The sequence below is a fragment of the Cherax quadricarinatus genome, chromosome 77 (genome assembly GCF_038502225.1).
Source record: "Cherax quadricarinatus isolate ZL_2023a chromosome 77, ASM3850222v1, whole genome shotgun sequence".
NCBI lineage: Eukaryota > Metazoa > Arthropoda > Malacostraca > Decapoda > Parastacidae > Cherax > Cherax quadricarinatus.
The window spans coordinates 10,054,780-10,061,595 of record NC_091368.1 but is presented as its reverse complement, the minus strand read 5'-3'; positions in this window follow the sequence as shown (position 1 = coordinate 10,061,595).

The following is a 6,816-nucleotide window of genomic DNA, read 5'->3' as shown; positions in this document are numbered from 1 at the left end:
AAAAATTAACTGTATTTAACTTTAAAAGTTATATAAAATCATGAAAGTTTATTCTTTTAACGAATAAATATTTACCCTCAGAATTCAAGGAATCTACCAAGAAGGTATTTTTCTGCAGTAACCCTACATAAGCTACAGTAACCCTACATAAGCTACAGTAACCCTACATAAGCTACAGTAACCCTACATAAGCTACAGTAACCCTACATAAGCTACAGTAACCCTACATAAGCTACAGTAACCCTACATAAGCTACAGTAACCCTACATAAGCTAAAGTAACCCTACACAAGCTACAGTAACCCTACATAAGCTACAGTAACCCTACATAAGCTACAGTAACCCTACATAAGCTACAGTAACCCTACATAAGCTACAGTAACCCTACATAAGCTAAAGTAACCCTACACAAGCTACAGTAACCCTACATAAGCTACAGTAACCCTACATAAGCTACAGTAACCCTACATAAGCTACAGTAACCCTACATAAGCTACAGTAACCCTACATAATCTAAAGTAACCCTACACAAGCTACAGTAACCCTACATAAGCTACAGTAACCCTACATAAGCTACAGTAACCCTACATAAGCTACAGTAACCCTACATAAGCTACAGTAACCCTACATAAGCTACAGTAACCCTACATAAGCTACAGTAACCCTACATAAGCTACAGTAACCCTACATAAGCTACAGTAACCCTACATAAGCTACAGTAACCCTACATAAACTGCAGTAATCCTACATAAACTGCAGTAATCCTACATAAACTGCGGTAACCCTACATAAACTGCAGTAACCCTACATAAACTGCAGTAACCCTACATAAACTGCAGTAACCCTACATAAACTGCAGTAACCCTACATAAACTGCAGCAATCCTACATAAACTGCAGTAACCCTACATAAGCTACAGTAACCCTACATAAGCTACAGTAACCCTACATAAGCTACAGTAACCCTACATAAGCTACAGTAACCCTACATAAGCTACAGTAACCCTACATAAGCTACAGTAACCCTACATAAGCTACAGTAACCCTACATAAGCTACAGTAACCCTACATAAGCTACAGTAACCCTACATAAGCTACAGTAACCCTACATAAGCTACAGTAACCCTACATAAGCTACAGTAACCCTACATAAGCTACAGTAACCCTACATAAGCTACAGTAACCCTACATAAGCTACAGTAACCCTACATAAGCTACAGTAACCCTACATAAGCTACAGTAACCCTACATAAACTGCAGTAATCCTACATAAACTGCAGTAATCCTACATAAACTGCGGTAACCCTACATAAACTGCAGTAACCCTACATAAACTGCAGTAACCCTACATAAACTGCAGTAACCCTACATAAACTGCAGTAACCCTACATAAACTGCAGTAACCCTACATAAACTGCAGTAATCCTACATAAACTGCAGTAACCCTACATAAGCTACAGTAACCATACATAAGCTACAGTAACCCTACATAAGCTACAGTAACCCTACATAAGCTACAGTAACCCTACATAAGCTACAGTAACCCTACATAAGCTACAGTAACCCTACATAAGCTACAGTAACCCTACATAAGCTACAGTAACCCTACATAAACTGCAGTAATCCTACATAAACTGCAGTAATCCTACATAAACTGCGGTAACCCTACATAAACTGCAGTAACCCTACATAAACTGCAGTAACCCTACATAAACTGCAGTAACCCTACATAAACTGCAGTAACCCTACATAAACTGCAGTAATCCTACATAAACTGCAGTAACCCTACATAAGCTACAGTAACCCTACATAAGCTACAGTAACCCTACATAAGCTACAGTAACCCTACATAAGCTACAGTAACCCTACATAAGCTACAGTAACCCTACATAAGCTACAGTAACCCTACATAAGCTACAGTAACCCTACATAAGCTACAGTAACCCTACATAAGCTACAGTAACCCTACATAAGCTACGGTAACCCTACATAAGCTACGGTAACCCTACATAAGCTACAGTAACCCTACATAAGCTACAGTAACCCTACATAAGCTACAGTAACCCTACATAAGCTACAGTAACCCTACATAAGCTACAGTAACCCTACATAAACCGCAGTAATCCTACATAAACTGCAGTAATCCTACATAAACTGCGGTAACCCTACATAAGCTACAGTAACCCTACATAAACCGCAGTAATCCTACATAAACTGCAGTAATCCTACATAAACTGCGGTAACCCTACATAAACTGCAGTAATCCTACATAAACTGCAGTAACCCTACATAAACTGCAGTAATCCTACATAAACTGCAGTAACCCTACATAAACTGCAGTAATCCTACATAAACTGCAGTAACCCTACATAAACTGCAGTAATCCTACATAAACTGCAGTAATCCTACATAAACTGCAGTAACCCTACATAAACTGCCGTAACCCTACATAAACTGCAGTAACCCTACATAAACTGCAGTAATCCTACATAAACTGCAGTAATGCTACATAAACTGCAGTAACCCTACATAAACTGCAGTAATCCTACATAAACTGCAGTAATCCTACATAAACTGCGGTAACCCTACATAAACTGCAGTAATCCTACATAAACTGCAGTAACCCTACATAAACTGCAGTAACCCTACATAAACTGCAGTAACCCTACATAAACTGCAGTAATCCTACATAAACTGCGGTAACCCTACATAAACTGCAGTAATCCTACATAAACTGCGGTAACCCTACATAAACTGCAGTAACCCTACATAAACTGCAGTAACCCTACATAAACTGCAGTAATCCTACATAAACTGCAGTAACCCTATATAAACTGCAGTAACACTACATAAACTGCAGTAACCCTACATAAACTGCAGTAATCCTACATAAACTGCAGTAACCCTACATAAACTGCAGTAATCCTACATAAACTACAGTAACCCTACATAAACTGCAGTAATGCTACATAAACTGCAGTAACCCTACATAAACACCAGTAACCCTCCATAAACTTATAAAACAAAGAGTAACAAAAAAAAAAAAAAGGCACAATACCGTGACTGGAACAATACACAATTAACCCGCACATAGAAGAGAGATTCTTACGACGACGTTTCGGTCCGACTTGGACCATTTACAAAGTTACACGTCGTCTTAAGCTCCTCTCTTTTATGTGCGGGTTATTTGTGTATAAGACAAAGAGTGTCTGTATAGGAAATATTCTTCAATACTTCTCCGTGAGAGATCCTGATCACCTACTGCCGTTAATACTGTAGAAAAGACACGGTAACATAATGTGGTAGGAAGGGATGAGTACTTCAGCAGGCCTGTTGCCACATTCTAAGCAGATGAGTAAGACATATGTGCCTGTTGCCTACACAGGAGGAATTTTCACTCTAATTCGGAGGTGACTCAATACAGAGACAGCAGCAACAGCGGGGAGGTAAAGACTGTGGAGTCGAATACTTTTCAAGGTTGAGAGAATGACCACATCAATACTTTTTCAAGACTGAGAGACTGACCACCTCAATACTTGTTCAAGGCTTATGAACTAATTTCATCAGCTTTACCTCTCCACTACATCTGCTTCTTCCACATATAGTCACCTCTGCATTCCACTGAAGAAGCCTATTGCATCCTCGTTCAATTAGATCTGCATCATGTCATAACCTGATAAAGCTCTACAAAGAGTGAAACGTCGTTCCAAAGAAAACTTTTTCTGCAACTTTTGTATTTCCATCACTTCTTTATGCTGGAGTTTTTCATACACCGTGAGGTAAGACCGAGAATTTTCTCCACTGCATCTCAGGCCTCGTCGAGTTTTCTCACGATCGCCGTAAATTCTGGCGGCCTGAGTTGCAACTTCTGAATTTAGAACGCTAATAAAACAAACCATGAATTATTTTTTGGTAGTTTCAGCAGTTAGACTTGAGGAGGGCAGCAAGTCATCACAACTGTTATTAATGGCAGTGATTTACCCTAAAAATACGAGAGAGAGAGAGAGAGAAAGGAGAGTAAATTCCCAAGTAATGAATGAATGGCTGGATAAATATGGAAATTATGGAGTAGCTATTACAGATGGCTTACTTGGCCGTCTGTCACGCTTTTGGTCTGCAATCAGCTGCTGGCAAGCCTAGACGTGGACACTAGGTGTAATGAAGCTCCTGGCAACTCATGGAAATCACCAGGAATAGTGAAACTCGTGGCGACTACTGGTGGAAGTGAAGCTCATGGCAATCACACGCTGTAGTGAAGCTCGTGGCAGCCATCAATGGTAGTGAAGTTCATGACAGAAACCATTGGCAGTGAAGCTTATGGCAAGATCCATTTGTAGTGATGCTCGTGGCAACCATCAGTGGTAGGGAAGCTCGTGGTAACCACTAGTGGTAGTGAAGCTCATGGAAACCACCAGTGGTGGTGAAGCTCGTGAAAACCACCAGTGATAGTGAAGCTCATGGCAACCATCAGCTGTTGTGATGCTCATGGCAACCACCCATGGTAATGAAGCTCATGGCAACAACCAGCCGTAGCGAAGCTCGTGGCAACCACTAGTTGTAGTGAAGCTTCTGACAACCGTCAGTAATAGAGACGCTCAAGGTATTCACGAGCCACATGGAAGCCTCGGAGCAGTCACCAGCTGCTCGGAAGCCTCGGAGCAGTCACCAGTCGCAGGAATTCCTCCAGAGAGAAAGAGGAGAACACCGGCAGCCTCCGCTGATCTTCCGTATTTAACTGTTTATATTGCAAACAATTAAACAAAATTAAAAGCGAGCCGAGCGCTAAATGAGATTTTGTGCTCGAATAAAGTGTACAAACGAGGGAGACCATTGACAGTAAAAATTAACATTGAAACCTTTTCTAGCCGCCAGGAGGAATAATTTACGTTGGGACGATGTCCTAGAGTGGCAATGATTGCAACTGTGTGCGCAGGAAGCAAGAAAGGCATCATTGATAAGCCGGGACGGGGTCCCAGAGACAGTATTTGCAACTAATGTGTATATAGAACTGGAAACTGTCTAAATTGGTGTGCTAGTGACAGTCTTTGCAACAGTTTGTGTATATAAATAAAACACTACAGTACAATTAACTGAACTCATTAATTGTCCAAATTACTGGCAGCTTCAGCTGGTCTCTTGATGATGCTCGCTTACGGAACATTAGAGTAAAATTGACGATATAGTCTGTGATCATCTTGACCGTGATAGTCACAGCTGCGCTATTGCTAGTGTTGGTAACAACTTGGCTAGTGATGGTCACAGCTGTACTAGTGCTAGTGATAGTAAGAGCCTGGCTAAAGATGGTCACAGCTGTATTAGTTCCACGGATAGTAACAGCTTGGCTAGTGATGGTTAGAGCTGTACTAGTGCTAGTGATAGCAATAGCTTGGCCAGTGATGATCACAGCTCTACTAGTGCTAGTGATAGTAACAGCTTGGCTAGTGATGGTCACATCTGTACTAGTGGTAGTAACAGCTTGGCCAGTGATGGTCACAGCTGCACTAGTGCTAGTGATAGTAACAGCTTGGCCAGTGATGGTCACAGCTATACTAGTGCTGGTGATGGTAACAACTTGGCTAGTGATGGTCACATCTGTACTAGTGGAAGTAACAGCTTGGCCAGTGATGGTCACAGCTGTTCTAGTGCTAGTGATAGTAACAACTTGGATTGTAATAAAGTTGGTAGAATTACCGACCATCAGCCCCGCTCATCTTAAACACTCAGGCGACCTTCTCAACCGCATCCGTAACCTCTCCATCCGTAACAAGAAACTAAGCAGTTTGGATGTGACTTCCCTCTTCACAAAAGTACCTACCAAAAAAGCCATCGAGGTTCTACGACGTAAAGTCAACCAGGACCTTAATCTTCCTTTACCTCCCGGAGATTTTGTTGACTTGATTGAACTCTGTGTTAACTTCAACTGTTTTTCCTTCAATAACAAGCTCTACAAACAAACCTACGGCATGGGAATGGGGTCCCCAATAAGTGCCGTCCTAGCCAACTTATACATGGAACACCTAGAGTCCGAACACTTCGCCAACATCATCCCTTCAAGCGTCACTTGGTTACGTTACGTGGACGATGTCCTCGTAATAACTCCAAAACGTTTTGATGTACGGGATCTTCAGGCAAGGCTCAACGCAGTTGAACCAGCGATTCAGTTTACACTAGAAGAAGAGTCCAATGACAAGCTACCTTTCCTCGACGTCCTCATTCACAAAGTAGACAACAACCTAAGATTTCAAGTTTATCGGAAACCCACCAATAAAAATGATCTCACACACTTCTATTCCAGTCAAGATACCAAGACCAAAAGAGGCATCATCATCGGGTTTTTCCTAAGAGCATACCGAATTTGTAGTCCTGAGTTTCTTGACGAGGAATGTACTTACATTCACCAAACATTCACTGAGTTACAATTTCCTTCTTTTTTCATCAAAGACTGCAAGAAAAGAGCTCTTCAGATCATCAATTCTCCACGCATCAACACCGCTCCCAACAAAGTCATAATTCTTCCCAACAGCCAGGTTGCACTAAACGTCTCAAAAGTACTTTCACAAGCTAACACCAGAGTCGCCATCGCTTCTACCACTTCAATAAAGGATCTAACCAGGACAAAACCCAAGCACCACGAACCAGTCAATGCAGGAGTTTACACTATACCCTGTGGAGGCTGTGACAAGATCTACGTAGGTGAAACAGCAAGAAACCTCGACACCCGCCTCAATGAACACATATACGCATGTAGGAACGACAACTTAAACAACGCCTGTGTACAACACCGAAATTCCACCAATCATCTTATGAAATTCAGAGAC